Here is a 25,395-nt window from a genome sequence, read left to right on the forward strand (position 1 = left end):
AATCCGGACCACAAGATTGAATACATTATATGACAATACCGTGGCTTTAAGAGATGTATTTTGTCCCCTTTTTTTAAGAGAAGTTTTAAGACAGAGGTGAAAGACTGGCTATAAACAGCTTGTGAGACCTTGGGTTATTTTTAAAGTTGGAACAATAGAAGCATCCTGAATGGATGGGGTCAAACTCCCACAGAACCAGGATTTCAGTTTTAGTTTTTCTGTAGCAGTTGCTGGAACCTGGAAGCTGTTTTTCCTCTCTCTGTTACAGCTAAAAGCAGAGGTTCTCTTCCTGCTGCTAGAATTGCATGTGAGATGATCAAATTTTCTGAATTTGCCTTTGCCAAGGGTGTGTTTATGGGATGTTACTGTATTGGAACAGTTACTGTTTAGCAGTTAAATAATCTATTATTCTGTTAAGTTTCCAATAGAGTTATTTCAATTCTTTCTTTTATTGCATTTAACTGTAGTGTATGAATAAACTGTTATTTCATTTCAAGACTGGTGGTTTGATCAATTGAATTGCATCCAGAATGCAATGTCTTTAAAATAAGAAAAAGTTATGATCCATGCTATCTCCTTAATATATTTTGAGGGGATTTGGTCTGGTACATAATGATTGTTTCTTTCAGTTTCCTCTGATTCATGTCAGTTCTTCGCTGTTGTTTGTACATGGATGTTCTCTTTTATTTAATGCTTGAGAATTTGATCTTTTAGAGTCCTGAATATTTTTCTTCTCTTTTATTTTACCAGTGGAACATATGGAAGAATGTGAGTGCAGGGCAGCTAGCTTTTACTCGAGAATTTCTGTATCGAAGGAGTCAGGTGGTTTAGAATTTCTAATCACTGCAAGTGATTAGCGTGAAAGTCCATAAAAAGCCTGAAGTCAAGAGTAAGACTTGAAACATTCAGTTAACACTGACCATAAAATCTGGGCAACATTCTTCGGTTCATTTGGATTTCCGGAGCACCAATCAGTGAACCTAATTGTGAGATTGGTGTTGCTCAATCTGTTTCTGTGACCTAGTGACAGACACTTTGTGTCTTATACAAAGCTGTCAGTGATCCAGGAATTCCTGATTTAGTGGCACCGAGGTGACATTTGTTTTACACAGATGCCAGACCATGACCATCTCCGACAACAGAGAATCTAACCATCTCTGCATAACAGCCGATGGTGTTACCATGAAGGGCTTTTGCCCGAAACGTCGATTTTCCTGCTCCTCGGATGCTGCCTGAACTGCTGTGCTTTTCCAGCACCACTCTAATCTAGAATTTGGTTTCCAGCATCTGCAGTCCTTGTTTTTACCCATCACTAAACCCCCACTATCAACTTCTTGGGTATTCCCATTGACCAGAAACTGAACTGGATCAACTGTGTACTTACTAAGGCTACATGAGCAGTCAGGAATTAGATAGTGGTAACTCATCTTCTGACTCCTAAAGGCCTGTCCAATATCTACAGTCAGGAGTGTGATGGAGTACTCCCCACCTACCCAGATGGATGCAGCTCCCAGGCGCATTCATTCATCCATCCAGGACATGGCAGTTGACTTGTTTGGCATCCCCTCCAATACTTTCAACATTCACTTTCTCCATGATCAATTAATAATTGCAGCAATGTCTACCAGCCACAAGCTGCACTACTGTGACTCACCAAGACTACTCATCAGCACCTTCTTACCCCATGACATTGACTGCCTAGAAAGACAAGGGCAGCAGATACATGGGAACACAACCCGCTGCAAGTTCCCCTCCAAGCCACTCACCATCCCGACTTGGAAATGTAGAGTCATAGTCATAGAGTCATACAGCATAGTAACAGACCTTTTGGTTCAACCAGTCCACGCCAGTTTAGTCCCAAACTAAACCAGTCCTACCTTCCTGCTCCTGGCTCATATCCCTCTGAACCTTTCCTATTCATGAACTTATCCAAATATCATTTAAACATGGTAACTGTATCTGCATCCACCACTTCCTCTGGCAATTCATTCCACACACAAACCACACTCTGTATGAAAATGTTGCCCCTCATGTCCTTTTTAAATATTTATCCTCTCACCTTATAAAATATGACCCCCAGTTTGAATTTCCCCACCCTAGGAAAAAGGCCCTCATCATTCACTTTATCTATGGCCTTCATGATTTCATAAACCTCAATAAAGTCACCCCTCAACCTCCTGCACTCCAACCTTTCCAGTCTATGTTTGTATCTCAAGCCCTCCACTTCCAGCAACATCTTGATAAATCTTTTCTGAACCCTCTCCTATTTAATAATACCCTTTGTGTAACAGGGCAACCAAAACTGCACACAGTAATCCAGACGTGGCCTCACCAATGTCCTGTACAACTCAACATGATGTTCCTATCACCATTTCTTCAGTGCTGCTGGGTCAAAATCCAAGAGCTCTCTCCCCAACAGCATTGTAGGTGTCCCTACACAAGAAGCATTGCAGAGGCTCAGAGAATCAGCCCACCTTCTCTGGGCAATTAGGGATGGATAGTAATGCTGGCCTAGCCAGTGATTCCCACATCTCACAAATAAATACATTTTTAAAATGCCTGTTTCAAAACTCTAAATTAGCAGTAAATCAGGATGAAAGTGGATCGTTAGTCTAAGTAATCAAGAGCAGGCTCTTGGGAAAAGAAAAGACAATTTTCAACACACCTGCAAACTAAAACAGGTAGTGCTGAATTTCTGTGAACCAGCGCAGACAGGATGCTCCCCTAATCATCTAGAAAAATGTGTTATTACAAATGTCAATACTGCTCCTCGCAGGGAGGATAAATGTTACTGGCTGGACAGCAGCCAATAAGGAAGACATATACAAGGACAGTTGTGTTATCTGTAAATATCAACGCTATGGAATTTACCTCAGCTTCCGTTGCAGCAGCACAACACAGAATCAGTTTTTTTCAGAGCAGTGATTCTAAAACTAAAATAATCTTTACAACTATTAGGCCTTTAACTCCAGGACTAGATATAAAGCCTGAACTTCACTATGTTAAATCGTTTCATTAAGTCAGGGAGTGAAATGAAAGAATAACAATATCTGATTAAAATTAATCCTATAAAAATCTGGCATAGTACAGCTGAAGCTCTTTGAGTTCAGCCACAAAAAGCAATGTAGCAACAGCTCAAAGAATTGCAGATTTTGGGCATGGGCCTAAGTAAATGAAAGACTTGCATTGATATAGCATCATTTAGGATGTCAGAACATTTCAATGCACATTACAGGTGATGAAGTTTAGATTAGGTTACCTACAGTATGGAAACAGGCCCTTTGGCCCAACAAGTCCACACTGACCCTCCAAAGACTAATCCACCCAGACCCATTCCCCTATCCTATATTTACACCTGACTATGGGCTATTTAGCACGGTCAATTCACCTAACATGCACATAGAGTGATAAAGATGTACAGCACGGAAACAGTCCCTGCGGTTCAACCCGTCCATGCCGACCAGATATCCCAACTCAATCTAGTCTCACCTGACAGCACCTGGCCCATATCCCTTCAAACCCTTCCTATTCATATACCCATCCAAATGCCTCTTAAATGTTCCTGATGAAGGGCTTTTGCCCGAAACGTCGATTTTGCCTGTCTTCGGATGCTGCCTGAATTGCTGTGCTCTTCCAGCACCACTGATCCAGAATATGGGCTATTTAGCACGGTCAATTCACCTAACATGCACATAGAGTCATAAAGATGTACAGCACGGAAACAGTCCCTGCGGTTCAACCCGTCCATGCCGACCAGATATCCCAACTCAATCTAGTCTCACCTGACAGCACCTGGCCCATATCCCTTCAAACCCTTCCTATTCATATACCCATCCAAATGCCTCTTAAATGTTGCAATTGTATCAGGATTGTGGGAGGAAATCCATGCAGATACGGGGAGAATGTGCAAACTCCACACAGACAGTCACCCGAGGCAGGAATCGAACCCAGGTCCCTGGTGCTGTGAGCCACCGTGCCACCCCATTTCTTTTGAAATGTGGTCAATGGAAATGTGGCAGCTGATTTGCAAACAGGAAGCTGTTTTTTGTACTGAAATTGTATAATTTTACTGTGAAAAATGATAAAAAGGTGATTATTTAAGCTGACACATTGATATGAACACGTCTGTTTTCCCACAGAACAGCTCTGGGCCGCTGGATGTTTCCAGCTTCTTCTGCTTCTGTTTCAGATTTCCAAATCTGACATTTTTAGCTTTTTTGTTGTTTTAATGTCACTAGTGTTTAGAAAACGGTGAGGTGTTTTGTGAGCAACAATTTCAATACTGACATGTCTCCCGCAGAAAGCATACTTCACTGAGTCTCAAAAGTAATTGCTTTGCCTGTCTGGCATTTTTCAGATGTTTAAGTCATGGAATCATAGAGATGTACAGCACAGATCCTTCTGTCCAATTCATCCATGCCAACCAGTTATCCTAAATTCATTTAGTTCCATTTGCCAGCACTTGGCCCATATCCCTCCAAACCCTTCCTATTCATATACCCATCCAGACACCTTTTAAATGCTGTAATTATACCAGCCTCCACCACTTTCTCTGGCAGCTCATTCCATCCATGCACCACCCCCTACGTGAAAACTTTGCCGCTTAGGTCCTTTTTACATCTTCCTCCTTTCACCTTAAACCAATGCCCTTGAGTTTTGAGCTCCCCTATACTGGGAAAAAGGCTTTGTCTATTTACCCTATCCATGTCTTAAGATTTTATGAATCTCTACAAGGTCACCCCTCAGCCTCTGACACTCCACGGAAAACAGCCCCAGCCTATTCAATCCTTCAACCCTAGCAACATCCTTGTAAATCCTTTCTGAACCCTTTCAAGTTTCACAACATCCTTCCTATAGCAGGTAGACCAGAATGTAGTATTCCAATAGTGATCTAACCAATGTCCTGTACAGCCGCAACAAGACATCCCAACTCATATATTCAATGCACTGACCAAAAAAGGCAAGCACACCAAACACCATCCTCAATACTTATAAATCCATCTTCAAGTATATATGAACCTGCATCCCAGGCAACACGCCCCATGATGGTACAACAAAGTGTACAAGTCCTGCCCTGTTTTGCCTTTCCAAAGTGCAGCACCTTGCATTTCTCTAAATTAAACTCCATCTGCCACTCCTTGGCCCATTTGCCCATCTGAACAAGGTCCCATTGTACTCTGAGATAACCTTTTCACAGTCCACTACAGCACCTATGTTTGAGTCATGATAAGGTCTAATATCAATGTCTCTCTTCTTTATAGATCAACAATATGCCTTATCTTCATTTGTACTGTATATCTCTGCTAAAATGTGGAGGAGTCAGTGTTGGACTGGGGTACACAAAGTTAAAAATCACACAACACCAGGTTATAGTTCTACAGGTTTATATGGAAGCACTAACTTTCAGAGTGCCACTCATTCTTCAGGTGGTTGTGAAGCAGGATCATAAGACACAGAATTTATAGCAAAAGATTACAGTGTCATGCAAATAAAATGATATATTCAACAAACCTCGATTGTTGTTACGTGGCTGACCTGTGCCTTAACTCAATCTCCCTACCTATGTGATTTGGTAACAATATCCTCATCTGTTAAAAAAATTACCAATTAGAGTTTTGAAATTTTCAATTCACGTCACCCCCTCAATACTTTTGACACATTTACGATGAATGATCAACAGTGTGTTTTGAAGAACAAATTTTATTCAGTCATTATGGCAATTTTGGTTGCAAAAATTGCCAAGAAATGGTCCATTGTCTCTCAGTAGCTTCTCCAGAAGCCAGACTATCAGCGAAATTATTTACAGGATCTCTGCAGTATCGGAGCAGAGGTTCTTTCAACACCAACTTCCACAGCACATCAGTACGCTACATGGAACGTGTCTCTTAGCTGCACAGTTTCTGTTCTACAGTAAATGATCGCAATGTTTAATATGGGAGTTGATTTGGATGTGCCCCACATACAGTATGTCACAGCTGAAGTGATACAAGATGAGAGAAGGCTGTTCAGGGTAGGCACAAGGCACCTACACTGCAGCAGCCACACCTACCATTATATCGCTCCAGTACTTAACGGTCTTGGCACACTTACCCACCAATGACCTGGGACACTAAGTGTACAGTCCCCCAGGGTCAGCAGGCAACTATTGACAGCAAGGACAGCCTGCTTCATAACAACAACTTTGCATTCATATGGCACTGTTAAAGTGACAATACCTCGCAAGGAGTTTCATGAGTTCAAAGTAAATTTGACACCAAGCCACATAAAGGAGGTTATTTGAGTAGATGATCACAAAGCTGGTCAAAAGGGTCAGTTTTAAAGAGCACCCAGGCGGAAAACAACTGAATTCAAAGAATAAAACCTGAAATTAATGGCTAGTCTCACTACAAGTTACCACGAAACCATCTTTGATTGTCCTAAAACCCCATCAGGTTTACGAATGTACTTTAGGGAAAGAGAATCTGCCATCCCTACCTGGTCTGTGACTCCAGACCCACAGTAATGAGCTTAATTAAAAATGGCCATACTACAGAGGAGGAGGTGCTGGATGTCTTAAAATGCAGAAAGTTAGATAAATCCCCAGAATCTGATCAGGTGTACCCTATAACTTTGTGAGAAGCTAGGGAAGTGATTGCTGGGCCCCTTGCTGAAATCATCGATAGTCACAGGTGAGGTGCCAGAAGATTGGAGGTTGGCTAACGTGGTGCCACTGTTTAATTAAGGTGGTAAGGAAAAGCCAGGGAACTATAGACTGGTGAGCCTGACGTCAGTGGTGGGCAAGATGTTGGAGGCAATCCTGAGGGATAGTATTTACATGTATTTGGAAAAAAGGACTGATTAGGGATAGTCAACATGGCTTTGTGCGTGGGAAATCATGTTCTCACGAATTTGATGGAGTTTTTGAAGAAGTAACAAAGAAGATTGATGAGGGCAGAGCGGTAGATGTGATCTATATGGACTTCAGTCAGGCGTTCAACAAGCTTCCCCATGGGAGACTGGTTAGCAAGGTTAGATCTCATGGAATACAGGGAGAACTAGCCATTTGGATACAGAACTGGCTCAAAGGTTGAAGACAGAGGGTGATGGTGGTGGAGGGTTGTTTTTCAGACTGGAGGCCTGTGACCAGTGGAGTGCCACAAGGATCGGTGCTGGGTCCACTACTTCTTGTCATTTATATAAATGATTTGGATGTGAAGATAGGAGGTATAATTAGTAAGTTTGCAGATGACACCAAAATTGGACAGCAAAGAAGGATGGTGTTTGGTGTGCTTGCCTTTATTGGTCAGTGCATTGAATATATGAGTTGGGATGTCGTGTTGCAGCTGTACAGGACATTGGTTAGATCACTATTGGAATACTACATTCAATTCTGGTCTCCCTCCTATTGGAAGGATGTTGTGAAACTTGAACGAGTTCAGAAAGGATTTACAAGAATGTTGCTAGGGTTGGAGGATTTGAGCTATAGGGAGAGGATGAATAGGCTGGGGCTGTTTTCCCTGGAGCGTCGGAGGCTGAGGGATGACTTTATAGAGGTTCATAAAATCATGAGGGACATGAATAGGATAAACAGACAAGGCTTTTTTTCCCCTGGGGTTGGGGAGTCCAAAACTGAGGGGATGGGTTTAGGATGAGAGGGGGAAAATGTAAAAGGGACCTAAGGTGCAATGTTTTCACACAGAGGGTGGTGCGTGAATGGAATGAGCTGCCAGAGGAAGTGGTGGAGGCTGGTACAATTACAACATTTAAAAGGTACCTGGATGGATTTATGAATAGGAAGAGTTGAGAGGGATATGGGCCAAGTGCCGGCAAATCGGAATAGATTACGTTAGGATATCTGGTCAACATGGAAAAGTTGGACCAAAAGGTCTGTTTCCATGCAGTACATCTCTATGACTGTGTGACTCTATCGCTGACAACTGCCCTCTGAGGTGGCCTAGCAAGCTCAAGGGCAATTAGGAATGGGCAACAAACACTCCCCTTGCCTGATGGAGGATGTGAAAAGAATTTGGTTCATTTATTCATGGATGAGGGTGTGGTTGGGTCAGCTAGCATTTATTGCCTCAAGGGCATTAATGAATCAGATGGATTTTTCTAACAATCAATAATGGTTTCTTAATGTCACTATCTGCCACAGTGAGATTCAAACCCACTCCCCAAGAACATTACCTGGCTGTCTGGATTAACAGGTGTCCCCAAACTGGTCCATTTGTTCTAAAAGCTGTTCCTTTTTTCAAGGATACTGTGTCCTTCGTTTTTTTTTAGTGGGGTAATAAACCACTTCTGGCTCTGATTAGACTGATTTGGTAGAGAAATTAAAGGGTATTGAGAGGCCTTTTTATTTATATGTAAACAGATAAGACTTCAGGCCAAAGTGGTCATGTTTTAGAAGTGGCCTGTATAATGAAAGGGGAGTGGTCAGCTCTCAAGCTGAGCAGTTCAGTCCAGAACTAATTAGGAATTCAGCTGTGTGGAAACAGGCTGTCTCATTCTTTCTTTATGAGAGTGGTGCTGGAAAAGCACAGCAGGTCAGGTACCATCCAACGAGCAGGAAAATTGACATTTCAGGCAAAAGCCCCTCATCAGGCTTTTGCACAAAACATCAACTCTCCTGCTCCTCGGATGCTGCCTGACCTGCTGTGCTTTTCCTGAACCACTCTAATCTTGACTCTAATCTCCAGCATCTGCAATACCCACTTCTGCTCTGTCTCTCTCTTTCTGCCCTTCAAACTTCAACCTGGAAGCATCTTTTTTTAGATTAGATTAGATTACATTACAGTGTGGAAACAGGCCCTTCGGTCCAACAAGTCCACACCGACCCGCTGAAGCGAAACCCACCCATACCCCTACATTTACCCCTTACCCAACACTACGGGCAATTTAGCATGGCCAATTCACCTGACCCTGCACATCTTTGGACTGTGGGAGGAAACCGGAGCACCCGGAGGAAACCCACGCAGACACGGGGAGAACGTGCAAACTCCACACAGTCAGTCGCCTGAGGCGGGAATTGAACCCGGGTCTCAGGCGCTGTGAGGCAGCAGTGCTAACCACTGTGCCACCGTGCCGCCCATCTGTTCCATTCTTCACTGTGTTTTAAAGGGGGTTTGGTTATTGGGACTGTTGTATATATTCGGAACAGCATAATTAAGTCTAGTTTGGATAGACTGAGTTCTGTAAGGGTTCTTTATTCTGTTCTTTGTGTTTCATTGGGTAATAAATATTGTGAATAAATCTCTGTCTGTTTTAAAACCTGGTAGTCAACCTCACTAACTTTCTCTGGGTAATTTTCACTGTACACTTACTGAAACAAATTACAAAGTTATGGTCTGGGCTGCCTGCTTAAAAATGTTTTGAGTGGTCTGGCCTAGTCCATAATGCAGTCAAACAATAACACAACACTAGGTTTTAGTCCAACAGGTTTATTTAAAATCTCAAGTTTTCAAGGCAAGGTTGTGATTTCAGATAAACCTGTTGGACTATAACCTGATGTCATCTGACTTATGACCTTGTCCACTCCAGTCTAACACCGACCTCTCCACACCAAATAATAATACCACAGGACCATTGCCGCATGTGGATGAATCTAAAACTTGGGTCATCATTTAAGACAGAATTGAGGAGAAATTTATTTTCTTTCAGAGGGACATGAGTTTTTTTGAATTCTCTTCCTGGAAAATTGATAGAAACAAAGACCTTGTTTTTTTTAATAAAGAAGAGAGAGCTCGATTCATGATTAGCAACAGAAGGTCAGCCAACATCCAAGGAGTAGGAAAATCGACATTTTGGGGATAAGCTCACCAAGGGGTGGCACGGTGGCTCAGTGGTTAGCACTGCTACCTCACAGCACCAGGGTCCCAGGTTCAATTCCAGCCTCAGGTGACTGTCAGTGTGGAGTTTGCACATTCTCCCTGTGTCTGTGTGGGTTTCCTCTGGGTGCTCTGGTTTCCTCCCACAGTCCAAAGATGTGCAGGTCAGGTGAATTGGCCGTGCTAAATTCCCCCTAGTGTTAGGTGCATTAGTCAGAGGGAAGTGTGACTGGGTGGGTTATTCTTCGGAGGGTCAGTGTGGACTTGTTGGGCCTTGGGCCTGTTTCCACACTGTAGGGAATCTAATCTAATCTTATCCTCAAAATGTCAACTCTGCAGCTTCTCGGATGCGGCCTAACCTGCTGTGCCTTTCCAGCACTACCCTTTCTGACTCTACAGATCTTACTGTCTCCAAGCCATGATAAACAATGGTCTTATTGACAGGCTAGATTAGATTAGAATCCCTACAGTATGGAAACAGGCCCTTCAGCCCAACAAGTCTTACACCAACCCTCAGAAGAGGAGCCTATCCAAACCCATTCCCCTACATTTACCCCTGACTAATGCACCTATCACTATGAGCAATTTAGCGTGACCAATTCACCCGGCCTGCACATCTTTTGGATTGTGGGAGGAAACCCACACAGACACAGGGAGAAGGTGCAAACAGACAGTCGCCCGAGGCTGGGATCGAACCCGGGTCCCTGGTGCTGTGAGGCTGCAGTCCAATTCCAAACACTCCTCTGCTAGAAGACAGAGTAACCAGAGCTACATGGTCTAAGGAATGAGTGGAATGGCCTCTTTCTGCTCCTTAAATTATATGTCCCACATCCCAGAAGAATAAAAATAAAATCAGCTCCAAATAATCTCAAATATATAAACCTAGCTATGGGGATTGATGCCCAAACTATTCTGAGAGTCACTAGCTGACAGTAGGTGGCAATATTTCAACTTTCCAACAACCGGATAAATGATTTTATTCAACCAGAAAAGAAAATCAGGTGAAATTATGATTCGAACTGTAGGGAAACACAGTACTGATTGGGGACCTCTCCATTCCCTGACCCAGTGTAATCCTCTAGTGAAGTCTCCAACAATGATGTCATGTCCAGTCCATGTGTACATTTCAAAGCTGAATCCACATTCCCCAGTGTCTTTCCTCCCAATCCAACCCACCCACCCCCTTCAAAGCTAAACACCAGTAAGATCCAGGAAATGCAGCCAGGGGAGTGGCAAACACAAGATGAGAGAGTCAGGAAAGAGGGTTTGCACTGGTCTCGCCTTCTGTTTCAAAGACGTGTTATCCCACCCACTGCTTGGAAACGGAGCTCTATTGCGCACGGGCAGTTGCTTAGAAATGAGAGCTCTTTAAATCGAGAATTAATCAGTAACTCGCAAGGCAGAGGCTGGGAACCCAAAGCTCAAGGAAGGAACTTGCAGACGGCCGTCAAGATACAGCTGGCAGGCTGGAAAAGAGGATGAGATTTGAGACATTGGCGCTGGTATAATTATCCAGTGTGCTTTTCTCTCTCTCTCTCTCTGTCTGTCTGTCTGCTCCGGGAAGCGCAGGTAAATCACTGAGTGTTGCTCTGGGTCTGGGGGTTTCTTCTTTCAGTGTGTTAGTGAGGCTTCAGGTCTTTACTCTGACCTGACTGACTACAGACGGTCTGGCTAATATTATTTTGTGTCTTTCCGGGTATTTAAATATTTTTAAAATCCTATATTCAGTCTTGTTGTTTATCCTGCGTCCTTTAACCGAGAGTCATTCAGATGGAATTTAAAGTGGGATGCGATACATCTTGGGAGAGCTAACAAGGCAAGGACAAAGATATGCCGAATGCAGAAAGTACAGAGGGCACCGTGCTGCGCGTATGTATAGACCCTGGAAAGCAGCCGGACTCATAGATGAGGTGGTGAGGAAAGGACTGGGGTTCTTTGTTAGTCAAGGTATTGAATCCAAGAGCAAGGTGGGTTTGGTGGAGCTATATAGACGTTATTTAGATCACACCTGGAGTACCGTGTGCAGTTCTGGTCACACTATTAAGAAGATGTGACAGTACTGGAGAGGGTTCAGTGGAGATTTACTAGGTTGTCATGGCTGGAGCAATTCAGCTCAGAGAGAGAGAGAGACTAAAATAGGCTCCCCCTGCTTCCCTTAGAGCATGATGTGGAGGATCCAGTGTTGGACTGGGGTGAACAAAGTTAAATATCACACAATACCAGGTTATAGTCCAACAGGTTTATTTGGAAGCACTAGCTTTCAGAGCGCTGTTCCTTCTTCAGGTAACTAGTGGGGCAGGATCATAAGACACTTTATTTATAGCAAATAACATGAAATTTATATGCAATTAAAATTATATATAATTAAAACTGTCAATAACAGTAATCTAGGTTTGTTCAATATATCCTTTTAATTGTATGATACTGTGATCTTTTGCTCTAAATTCTGTGTCCTATGATCCTGCCCCACTAGTTACCTGATGAAGGAGCAGTGCTCTGAAAGCTAGTACTTACAAATGAAGCTGTTATGTGATTTTTAACTTCTTCCTTATAGTAAAGGAAGCAGAGGGGGCCTGATTGAGGTGTACAAAATTCTGAGAGAGCACGGACAGGGAGAAACTTTTCCCCTTTGCAGAAGGGTCAGTAACTAAGAGACACGGTTTGAAGGTAAGGATCAGGAAGAAGAAATGTTAAAGGAAGAATATTTTCATGGAGTTGGACATCTGGAATTCACTGCCTGATGATAGAGGGAGGGACTGTCAAAACATTTAAGAACCTGATTGGATGATCACTAGAAGCCCTATAGCATACTATGGACCAAGTGGTGGGAAATGGGACGAACGTAGGTGTTGAATAATTGGCATGGACGCGATGGGTCGAAGGGCCTCTTTCGATGCTTTAAAACTGGAAAACTCCACAATCCAGGGCCATAGGGAGTTACATGTATTGCTTTGCTATGTGCATCCATTTATGTTATAAATTACGTGATTAGATATATTTACACGTTAATCATCACAGATCACCACAGATTCTGTCAGTTGTAACCTTTTAATGCCGAATTGTGAAATTCCCTGTTGTGGTGAATTAATGTATTAAAATCAACAGAAAGAAAAGGTTTTTGATACAGACTAACACGACCTTAGAATGTCCAAAGTGCTTTGCAGCCAATGGAATACTTTTGAAGTTTAATTGCTGTTGTAATGTCAGAAGCAGATTTTAACAGCCAGTTCCCATAAATGGCAATAATGACCAGGTATTCAGTGTCTGTGATGTTGATTGAGGAATAGATATGGCCAGCACCACAGGGACTCATGCTTGTTATTGTATTTTGGGAACTTTTTCTCTATATCCACCTGTGAGGGTGGATAGATTTCTTTTTTTAATTATTCTTGGGGGATGTGGTTGCAGCTTTGAAATGTCCACATGAATTGGGCATCATTGCTGGACACTTCCTTTGCAGTTTACAGAACGTGGAGCAAGGTCACAGTGGATAGCTTTCTATTCCCTTGTTCGCTTATATTCCTTTCTCTTTCCAATGCCGTCATCTTCCTCGGCATTATGGAATAAAAGTTTCACTCATATCTTTTTGAAAGATCAGTTATCGGATTGTCAGAAAGTTGAAAATCACCACTGCTGTCAGCTCCTAAGCGAAAGACAGCATCTCTGACAGTGCAGTACTTCCTCAATCCTTGCAGTGGGGTTGCATGTCGATTTTTGTGCTTGATTCCTGAAATGGGGCTTGAACCTGGCTCAGTGGAAGATGTGCTACCAGCTGAGTTATGGCTAGACTTGAAATGTTAGCTTGCTCTCTCTCCATGGATGCTGCCTGACCCGTTGTGTACTCCAGCAGTTTTTATTTTCAGTACAGATTCCAACATCTGCAGTAATTTGCTCCTACAAAAGCCTTTTAGTTTGGGTAACTGGATGGTGCAATCTTTCCAGGGTCAGGGGAGTTTGTAAAGCAAAGCAGGTATGGGATTGGGTTCAATCAGAGTACCCTGTTAGTGTACCCAATATCCACAGTACCCTGTGCCATGACTGATATTGGTGTGCTGAGTTGATTATCCATCTTGCGTCATTGCAAGCTTATGTACAAGTCAATGTTAGTCTGCATTTTTCTGTCAATGCATTGTGTTGACATGCTTTACCACACACTAGGAGATCTTAATGTAACTATTGTTTTTCATATAAAGGTGAATTACATTGGTGTGCCACATCATGCTGCTTTGCCTGATTTGTTTGCGCACCATTTTAAGGCGTGTTCAGTTAACATATCTTGTCAATGTGTATTTAGCATACATTAATAATGCTTCTTATCTCTGTGAATGATTCATTCCAGATCATTCCACCCAGAGGTTTGGATGATGTAACTGCAGGGAGGGACATTATACATGGGGAGGTGGTGACAGAATGGTATTGTGACTGGCCCAGACAGGGGCTATGGGTTTGAAGTTCAATTCAAATTGATTAAATTTGAAATCTCTTTTTAAAAAAAACCTGGAATTAAAAAGCTAGTCTAATGTTGACCATGAAACCACTGCCAATTATTGTTGTAAACCCCCTCGCCCCACAGTTCACTAATATCTGTACTCCTAACCTGCTGTGGTGCTGGAACAGCACAGCCTTCTGATGAAGAGCTTATGCCCAAAACTTTGACCCTCCTGCTCCTCAGATGCTGCCTGACCAGCTGTGCTTTTCCAGCACCACCTTTTTTGACCCTGATCTCCAGCATCTGCAGCCCTCACTTCCTCCTCCTTACTTGGTCTGACCTATATGTGACTCCAGACTCACAGTAGCTTGGTTGACTCTTATCTGCCCTCTGGGTAATTAGGAATAGGCCATAAATGCTGGCTGAGCCACCTTTATCTCATGAACTAATAGAATAAAATCTCTCCATATGCTGAACTCGGTGCAGAATCTATGTTGGGTTGTTTGGTCATGGTGCATTCCTGGTCTGCAGACAGGTAAAGCCAGCTCTGGTTTCTGCAGCTGATTGGAAATCTGTTGGAAAGTGCAGGCATCTCGCTGTGGAATGGGGGGACAGGATCAGGCTTGATTGTGAGGCAGTGATCTTCCAGCCCTCACCATCTGGATTCCTGCAAAAGAATGCTTGCTTATCTGAGTGGGTGGAGTACAGCTCCCTGAATGAAACCACTGGTTGAGTCACAGTCTTGGGTGAGAGAAAAACACAAAAGCTGCAAGCCACTGGCTGTGATACACACATCCACGTGACAAACATGGTTTACAATTGCATCAAGTGACCGTCTCCCTCCCAAGGACCTGAAGGAAAATATTTGCACGTTTAGGGGGAAAGGACAAGGGGACTGTCACCTCCACTCACTTCCCAAATCCCCAGCCTCTTTGTGCCTGATAATCACTCTGTGAACTCTCTTCTACTTCTCCATTAGAAATTACCTGGCATGGTGGCTCAGCGCCAGGGACCCAGGTTCGATTCCAGCCTCGGGTGACTATCTGTGTGAAGTTTGCACATTCTCTTGGTGTCTGCATGGGTTGCCTCCAGGTTTTCCTCCCACAGACTAAAGATGCCCAGGTTAGGTGAATTGGCCATTGTAAATTGCCTATAGTGTTCAGGGATGTGTAGGTTACATAGAACATAGAACATTACAGCACAGTACAGGCCCTTCGGCCCTCAATGTTGCGCCCCCCTGTCACACTAGTCTGAAGCCCATCCCACCTACACTGTTTCATGTATGTCCATATGCCTGTCCAGTGATGACTTAAACTTGGCAAATCTACTACCGTTGCAGGCAAAGCATTCCATACCCTTACTACTCTCTGAGTAAAGAAACTACCTCTGACATCTGTCTTATACCTATCTCCCCTCACTTTTAAGTTGTGTCCCCTCGTGTTTGCCGTCCCCATACTTGGAAAAAGGCTCTCCCTGTCCACCCTATCTAACCCTCTGATTATCTTGTATGTCTCTATTAAGTCACCTCTCAACCTTCTTCTCTCTAACGAGAACAGCCTCAAGGCCCTCAGCCTTTCCTTGTAAGACATTCCTTCCATACCAGGCAACATCCTAGTAAATCTCCTCTACACCCTTTCCAAAGCTTCCACATCCTTCTTATAATGTGGTGACCAGAACTGTACACAATACTCCAAGTGTGGCCCTACCAGTGCTTTGTACAGGTTAGCTGCATTAGTCAGAGGAAATGTAAAGTAATAGGGTGGGGGAATGGGTCTGGGTGGGTTACTGTTCAGAGGGTCGGTGTGGACTTGTTGGGCCAAATTGTCTGTTTCCACGCTATCGGGATTCAGTGATTAAATGCTGATATTCAGAGAAACAGCTGCTCACATTAATCCATTTGATTTAAAAAGACACACAGTCTTACTTTATGATGTGGAGGAGCCAGTTTTTGACTGGGATGGACAAAGTTAAAAATCACACAACACCAGACTATGGTCCATTAGGTTTATTTGGAAGCACTAGCTTTCAAAGCACTGCATCACCTAATGAAGGAGCAGCGCTCCAAAACCTAGTGCTTCCAAATAAACCTGTTGGACTGTAACCTGGTGTTGTGTGATTTTTAACTTAGTCTTACTTTAAGCTGGGAGGATGTTCACACGCAGCGGAGACCAGTTGAGGATGGCTCTTGTGGCTGTGTGGTAATGTCCCTGCAACTGAGCCAGGAGGCCCAACTTCAAGTCCTCTCTGTTCCAGAGGTGTGTAATAACGTCCCTGAACAGGTTGGTTACGAAATATCTAGACCAGTTGTGGTGGAAAAGATTACGGAGCAGAGGTGTATAGTTGTATCAGGTAATTGTTCTGAAAAAGTTAACATTTGAGGCGCATGGAGTTTCACCCATTCTGATGAGGTCTCACAGCCTCTGGGTGGAGAAAGAATTGGAGTTTGGAATGGTCTCCTGATGGAGACACTCAGGTCTACTCTACCCCTTGTTAGTAACAGTTAATATGCCCGAGAGTTGATGTAAGCTGCACAGAGTAATTGCTATATAATTCCGGTAAAGTCGCCATAGTCTTATTAGACCCTCGGGCTGCTCTCTCATTAGAGAGAGGGAGAGAGAGAGAGAGATGGCTGGTGTTGGTTTAACCTGAGGGTCACCATGCCTCAGGGGTAGGGAGAGGTTGGGAAGGAGAGGCGTTCATGGTAACCTCAGCCGGTGTGGGAATTGAACCCACGCTGTTGGCTTCACTCAGTATTGCTAACCAAGTCCAAACTGTTATAGAATAAACTGCATCTTGTTGTGAAACACAAATGCCTCTTCTGCCAAGCTATTTTCATGGTCCTTCCTCCAGTGCAGACAAATGGCCAGTCCTGTGGGAGGACTGGTGTCAGCTCTGAACCCCACCCACCTAGCCAAAAGTACAACGAGGTATCAGCTCTGAACATCACATGGTCTTATAGCCAGGAGCAAAACCCCAAAAGCAATTTGTGCTTCTATAACACCTTTAGTTTTGTTCTTTATTTTCCTTTATTGATGCGGGCTTTACTAGTCCAGCCTGCATTTATTTCGCATCCCTAATTGCCCTTGGACCACTGCAATTTGTGGACGTGGGTAGTTGTTGTTAGTAAATGACAGTGCTGTTTTATCTTTTGTTCTTGGGATATGGGCAACATTGACTCAGTCTGCTTTTATTGCCCAGTCTTAATAGCCCTGGAGAAGGTGGTGATAAGTTACTCCTCGAACCACTGCAATCTATAGGGGTCTGGGGACATTGTTCGTAAACAAAGTCAGAAGTCACACGACACCAGGTTATAGTCCAAGAAGTTTATTTGAAATCACAAGCTTTCATCAAGGAACAGTGCTCCGATAGCCTGTGATTTCAAATAAAAGATTTCAAACCAAATTCACCCTTAACTTTTAGGAAGGTAAAAGAAGGAACTTGTGGAAGAAACAGTTAACAAACCGATGAGTTAAATTTCTATGTTTTGGTTACATATTGCCATCCGACTGGGTTGGAACTATGTAGATCTGGGAGAACATCAGGGCAATTCCAAACATGGCAGTAAAAAGAAATGGAGAACAGGAAAGAAACATCAGCATGATGTGAAAACGACTGCTCATTCTCAAAAGAAATAGGAGCAGGTGTAGGCCATCCAGCCCCTCAAGCACCCTGTCATTCAAGAAGATCATGGCTGATCTGCTTCTGCGCAGAATTCCTCTCTCCTGCCAGCAATTCATAGCCACCAATTTCTCATTTTCAAAAATCTATCAAATATTTTCCAGCCTCCACAAGTCTCTGAGATAGAGAGCCCCCAGACATTCACCACACTCTGGGAGAAGAAATTATTTTGCATCCCACTTTTAAATGAGTCTCTCTTTATTCTATAACTAAGTCCCTCAGTGTGAGATTCTCCCACCATTGGGAATGTGTTTTCAATGTCAGCCGTATCAAGCTTCCTTCACGTCTTGTTTGTTTCAATAAGATCGCCCTTGATTCTTCTAAACTTAATGAATGAAGGCCTAATCTATTTAGCCATTCTTAATAATTCAACCTCTTCTCCCTCACTATCATCCAGTTAAAAAACAGTTTGGTTTGAAAGGGTATTTTTGCCAGATTTAACCCAAAACATGAACACTGTTATAATTATGTTTGCAGCAGCCCAGTGCATCTGCAAGTCTACATTAATAAGTATCATTGAGGGAGCCAGAGATTAAAAACAGAAAGCTATGTCTATTGCTGCGCAAGTAAAATGCAAAAAAATCACACAGAAGCATTTCAGCATTGTGTTCCTTTTCAAGAAGACAGTAAGGTCTGCTGATGCTGGAATCCAGAATCAATTGATGTGAAGCTGGAAGAGCACAAAGGTCAGGCAGCACCTGGATACAGCAGAGAAGCAGCACCTACCCATAGATTACTCCACCATCAGAGAAGCTACACAAGAATGTATGACAACAGAGTTTAAGAGAAAATGTACCATGATAGCTTGGAGGGGAGAGGGATACGCTGGAGACTGATGGAGATTAGGGGGAGAATCTGAAATGACCTTTATTAAATAAAATCCATTGGTATGAATTTAGGCAGCGCTTTGCACTCACTGCCTTGAACCCATCAGCTATCGGAGTGAGTAATGCTGACACACAGAAAAATCTCTGCACTATTGCAAACATTAATTAGAGACAAAAAAACCCAGGAGACGCTGGAATCCAATGGAGACAGGCAGGAAGCTGGTTTGCTGTGTTCTTCCAGCCTCCTGCTTGTCTACCGTGTTGCTAACATTGGAAAGAGAAAACAGGATTAGGCTCTTCATCCTTTTGGGTCTGCCCTGACATTCTAGATCAAGTGTAATCTTCTCCCCAATACCATTTTCCCACATGCTCTCCAAATCCCTGAATGTGATTACCCTCCAGGAACCTACTGATTTCTGTCTTAAATCTATTTAATGATTTAGCCTCCATAGCTTTCTCTGGTAGAGAATTCCAAAGACTGATCCTCTCAGAGTGAAGAAATTCCTCCTCATCTCAGTCTTAAAGCCCTTAACTTCAAAATGTGTCTCAGAGTAACCAGTTAGAGGAAGGATCGAAATCCACCATGTCATGCCTTTTAGCAAGTTTCAATGAGATGAACTCCAATTCTTTGAAACTTTAGATAAAACAGTCCCAGTTTCCTCACATTTCCCTCAGAAGACAAACATTTGATCCCAGGGATTGATCTAGTGAATCTCTGTTGCTTTCCCTCTATGGCAAGTGTTCACTTCCATAGATAAGGAGACCAAAACTGTACACAGTACTCCAGGTGAGATCTCACTATGGCTGTACTTAACTGCAGGAATACATATTCACACAGCACAGATATAGACGTTTCGGTCCAACTCATCCATACCACGCAGACATCCCAATCTGACCTAGTCCTATTTGCCAGCACTTGACCCATATCCCTCTGAACCCTTCCTATTCATACACCCATCCAGATGCCTTTTAAATGTTGTAATTGTACCAGCCTCCACCACACCCTCTACACAAAGAAGTTGCCACTCAGGTCCATTTTAAATCTTTCCCCTCTCACCTTAAACAAATGCCCTCAAGTTCTGGACTCTCCCAACCCAGGGAAAAGACCTTGTCTATTTACCCAATCCATGCCCCTCATGATTTTATAAACCACTGCAAGGTCACCCCTCAACCTCTGACACTCCAGGAAAACAGCCTCTCCCTATAGCTCAAATCCTCTAACCCTGGCAACATCCTTGTAAATCATTTCTGCACCCTCTCAATTTTAACAACATCCTTCCTATAGAGGGGCGACCAGATTTGTACACAGTATTCTAAAAGTGACCTCATTATTGTTACGCCTGTGCACAAATTCCTTTGGAGTGAATACTGACATACAAATTGACTTTCTACTGCTGTTCCTTCCTTTGATTTTCAAAAAAAAGCCTTCATCAAAAACACTTATATTCACACAATTCCATTGAGAAAATGAGCAACCAATTTTTCCCACTCAGCAATTGCAAGTAAATTTGTTTCTTGAAGGGTTTGCTTACTCCAATTTGCTGGTCTTTATGTGTTGTTTTTAATTTGATGCCATAAATATTCTTGTCGGCATTCAGAATTATACTAAAAGTGCACCTTTTCACCCCTTACTCACCAACAGCTCTGTGTTTCTATGTGCCAAATATCTGCATAAATATAGCAAGGTCGAGGGAAATCAAACAACGAACTCTTGTCACACTATGCGGGATTATTGGAATTACCCATGATATCACCAGATCTGCTCATCGTTTGGAAGGTGACACACTATCAGACAGTAAATCAATAACAACAACAACCTGTATTTGCATTGTATCTTTTACCTTGATAAAACACTTCAAGGTGCTTCAAGTGAATATTTTACTTTGGGTTACAACACATCAAGACACATAGAATCATAGAGCTGTCCAACTCGTCCATGCCAACCAGATATCCTAAATTAATCTAGTCCCATTTGCCAGCATTTGTCCCATATCCCTCTAAACCCTTCCTATTCATATACCCATCCAGATGCCTTTTATATGTTGTAATTGTTACCAGCCTCCACCACTTCCTCTGGCAGCTCATTCCAAAGACATAAGGAAATATTAGGAAAGAGATGTAGGTTTTATGAATCATCATAAAGGAGGAAGAGAGGTCTAGGAAGACTCTAAGAGGTAGGAGCAAAAAAAGGCCATTCAGCTCATCAAGTCTGCTTCACCATTCAACAAAACCATGGCTCATCTGATGATCTTCAACTCCACTTTCCTGCCTTTTCTTGATAATCCTCGATTCCCTTCCTGATTAAAAATCTAACTATCTCAGCCTTGACAATTCTTAACCATCTCAATAGCTCCCCGGTAAAAAATTCCACAGACTCACCACCCTCTGAGAGAAGAAATTCCTCCTTATCTTTGTCTTAAATGGACAACCACTTTCTTTGAGATTATACCCACTCGCCCTAGCTCTCCCGCTACAAGGCCATAAAACCGTAAGATCAGAATTGTGTCATTCAGCACACTGAATCTGCTCCCCTGTTCGATTAAAGCTGGGTATGTTTCTCTACCCCTTTCTCCTGCCTTCTCCCCATGACCTTTGATCCCCTTATCAATCAAGAACTTATCTACCTCTGTCTTAAATACACTCAATGACTTGGCCTCCTCAGTGCTCTGCAGCAATGAGTTCCCTAGATTCACCACCCTCTGGCTGATGAAATTCCTCCTCATCTCAGTTCGAAAGGGTCATCCCTTCATTCTGAGGCTGTGCCCTCAGGTCCTAGTCTCTGCTACTAGTGGAAACATCTTCTCCCTGTCCATACTATTCAGACCCCTCAGTATTTTGTAAGTTTCAATGAGATACTACAACCGGTGGGGGTGGAGTGTCGAATAATAAGTCTCTGCAGGTGATCGAGAGTGTCAGACAGTGTGAGTAAAGTCTCAATAGCTGAATAGCAAGCAAAGAGGTGACCTGAAATCTGAATAAATTTACTTGTATGATCTTTTGTTCTCTCTGCCTCTAAATTCTGTGTGTTCTTCTCTCTCACTACATCTGACGAAGGGGCAGTGCTCTGAAAGCTTGTGATTTCAAATAAACCTGTTGTTCTATATGCTGGTATCATGTGACTTCTGACCATGTGTTGAAGTGTCAGTTTTGATGCTTTAAACAGTTTTGATGGTGATGGTTGATGTATTAGTAAATTCACTAGAATACTCCCTGGGGAGTGTTGCCGAACAAAGAGATCTTGGAGTGCAGGTTCACAGTTCCTTGAAAGTGGAGTTGCAGGTAGATAGGATAGTGAAGAAGGCGTTTGGTATGCTTGCCTTTATCACTCAGAGCATTGAGTATAGCAGTTGGGAGGGCATGTTGCAGCTGTACAGGACATCGGTCAGGCCATTTTGGAATACTGCATTCAATTCTAGTCTCCCTGATATAGGAAAGATGCTGTTAAACTTGAAAGGGTTCAGAAAAGATTTACAAGGATGTTGCCAGGGTTGGAGAGTTTGAACTATAGGGAGAGGCTGAATAGGATCGGGCTATTTTTCGCTAGAGTGTCAAGAGGCTGAGGGGTAACCGTATAAAAGTTTAGCGGGCATGGATTTGAATAGTAAGGTCTTTTCCCCAGAGTATGCAAGTCCAAGATAAGAGGGCATGGGTTCAAGGCGAGAGGAGAAAGACTTAAAAGGGATTAAAGGGGTAACTTTTTCACACAGATGGTGGTATGTGTATGGAATGAGCTGACAGAGGAAGTGGTGGAGGCTGGTACAATTACAACATTTAAAAAGGCATCTCGATGGGTATATGAATAGGAAGGGTTTAGAGAGATGTGGGCCAAGTGCTGGAAAACGGGACTAGATTAATTTAGGATATCTGATTGGCGTGAACAAGTTAGCCATAAGGGTCTGTCGCCATGCTATACATCTCACTGACTCTATCTTCTTCCAAATAAGGGTGGCTGTGTTTGTTTACATTCCGAGAAAAGTACAGGCTACCAGTTTTAATTTATTCATCTGAACCATACCAGCTACAACATTCAGATCTCGCAGTAATGCATTGAGGTGTCAGTGTAATATATCTCGTCTGTTCTGGATCAGGGTGCGATCAAAGAAATTCAAGCCAATTATGTCAAAAATATTTTTGTTCCATTACCTTATAATTTAGATCCCCCTGCACTGCATATGATCAGAGAGCTGAAAAGATAATAACCTTTTAATGTCTCAAAAAAGCAGAGATTGTAGCTATTTTTCTCTCTCTTTCCCCTCCCCCGCAGCTTCTTGGGGAATCACTTTTTTCCACATTCCATTCCCTCTCACACTTGGGAATCAAAAATAAACCTGGTATTTAGGAGCTGTGCATAGACGTAATTGAAATGTATACAATTATGAGGGATCTGGACTTCTTTGGCAATTTATTTCACTACTTAGAAGGAAGTTAATAACCAGGAGGCATGGATTAGAAGTAAAAACTAAAGTTGCCCTGGCCCCAGAGGACAGCTCTGCCATTAGACAGAGCGAGAGAGAGAATGATTGGTGGTGGTTTAACCTGAGGATCACCACACCTCAGGCAAGCATAGAGTTATAGAGCTGTACAGCACGGAAACAGACCCTTCGGTCCAACTCATCCATGTTGACCAGATATCCTAAAGTAATCTAGCCCCATTTGTCAGCATTTGGCCCCTATCCTTCCAAACCCTTCCCATTCATATACCCATTCAGAAGACTTTTATATTTGTAATTGTACCAGCCTCCACCACTTCGTCTGGCGGCTCATTCCATACACACACCACCCTCTCTGTGAAAATTAGATAAGATTAGATTACTTACAGTGTGGAAACAGGCCCTTCGGCCCAACAAATCCACACCGACCCGCCGAAGTGCAACCCACCCAGACCCATTCCCCTACATTTTACTCCTTCACCTAACACTACGGGCAATTTAGCATGGCCAGTTCACCTAACCTGCACCTCTTTGAACTGTGGGAGGAAACCAGAGCAAACCCACACAGAATGTGAGAATGTGCAAACTCCACACAGAGAGTCACCTGAGGCGGGAATTGAACCCGGGTCTCTGGCGCTGTGAGGCAGCAGTGCTAACCACTGTGCCACTGTGCCACCATGCTGCCCACAAATGTTGCCTCTCAGGTCCCTTTTAAATCTTTCCCCTCTCGCCTTAAACCTATACCCTCTAGTTCTGGACTCCTCCACCCCAGGGAATAGACTTTGTCTATTTACTCTATCCATGCCCCCCATGATTTCCTAAATCTCTAAGGTCACCCCTCAGACTCCGCGCTCCAGGGAAAACAGCCCCAGCCTATTTAGGTTGAGAGGATGGGACCTTAATGATAGCCTCAGCTGGTGTGGGAATTGAACCCTTGTTGTTGGTATCACTCCATGTTGCAAACCAGCCATCCAAGCTCTCTGGCTTTCCATCCTTCCCCTGTAATAATAATGAATTCTTTATTTACGATTAAATATTTCACAGTGGAATATATGGAGCTGCCGTGTTTATAAGGTCACTTTCTACAGTTCCCTAAAATCTATTCAATGGGGCAACTGAACCTGATAGAAACATGAAGGGAATCAAAGGTCGTGGAAAAAGTGGCGTTGAGGATTACCAGATCAACAACAATCTCATTGAATGGCTAGAGCAGGCTTGATGGGCCAAATGGCCTTGTAGTGCTCTTATGTCTTATGGACCTCCACTTCTTTTGCAATCACAAATCAAGTAAAATACTGAGAGAGTGTGGGAGTCGTGTGCTAGGCCAAACCTGTTGAAGCCAGTGAGTGCTTCAATTAGATAGGGAATGGTAAAGCCACCACAATCTCACACTCCCATCAGACAGACATCAACTGGTAGGACCTTAAAGGGAACCTCAGTTGATGCCGGAATTGAATCGGTGTTGTTGGCATCACTCTATATCACCAACCAGCCAGCCTGCCAACTGAGCTAACCAACCCCCTACACTTCAATTGGAAAAGGAAACTTAGATGTAAAGGCACCTTAGATGCCTTTAAGCAATTAAATGTGTTTTATTTGATTGACTGAAAGAGAGTTGAATAATGTAATAGAATCTGGATCAGTGGTGCTGGAAGAACACAGCAGTTCAGGCAGCATCCGAGGAGCAGTAAAATCGACGTTTCGGGCAAAAGCCCTTCATCAGGAATAAAGGCAGAGAGCCTGAAGCGTGGAGAGATAAGCTAGAGGAGGGTGGGGTGGAGAAAGTAGCATAGAATACAATAGGCGAGTGGGGGAGGAGGTGAAGGTGATAGGTCGGGGGCAGGGGGAGGATGGAGTGGATGGGTGGAAAAGAAGATAGGCAGGTAGGACAAGTCATGGGGACAGTGCTGAGATGGAAGTCCACCACAGAACACACCAAATGGCCTCCTTCTTTAGAGACCGCAATTTCCTTTCCCATGTGGTTAAAGATGCCCTCCAATGCATCTCATCCACATCCTGCACCTCCGCCCTCAGACCCCACCCCTCCAACCATAACAAGGACAGAACGCCCCTGGTGCTCACCTTCCACCCTACCAACCTTCGCATAAACCAAATCATCCGCCGACATTTCCGCCACCTCCAAACAGACCCCACCACCAGGGATATATTTCCCTCCCCACCCCTCTCCACCTTCCGCAAAGACCGTTCCCTCCGTGACCACCTGG

General features: G+C 43.3%; 1 protein-coding gene across 1 annotated transcript in view; it reads left to right on the plus strand.

Annotated features, from left to right (window-relative positions):
- The first annotated feature begins 11,038 nt into the window (after positions 1-11,038).
- LOC122561857 (proline and serine-rich protein 2-like) overlaps positions 11,039-25,395 on the plus strand; it is a 61,150-nt gene continuing 46,793 nt past the window's right edge. The window contains exon 1 of the mRNA XM_043714144.1: positions 11,039-11,375. The gene's annotated coding sequence lies outside the window, so the exon portion shown is untranslated. The remainder of the gene's footprint in view (positions 11,376-25,395) is intronic.

This window comes from Chiloscyllium plagiosum, chromosome 23 (genome assembly GCF_004010195.1).
Source record: "Chiloscyllium plagiosum isolate BGI_BamShark_2017 chromosome 23, ASM401019v2, whole genome shotgun sequence".
In the NCBI taxonomy this organism is placed as follows: Eukaryota; Metazoa; Chordata; class Chondrichthyes; order Orectolobiformes; family Hemiscylliidae; genus Chiloscyllium; species Chiloscyllium plagiosum.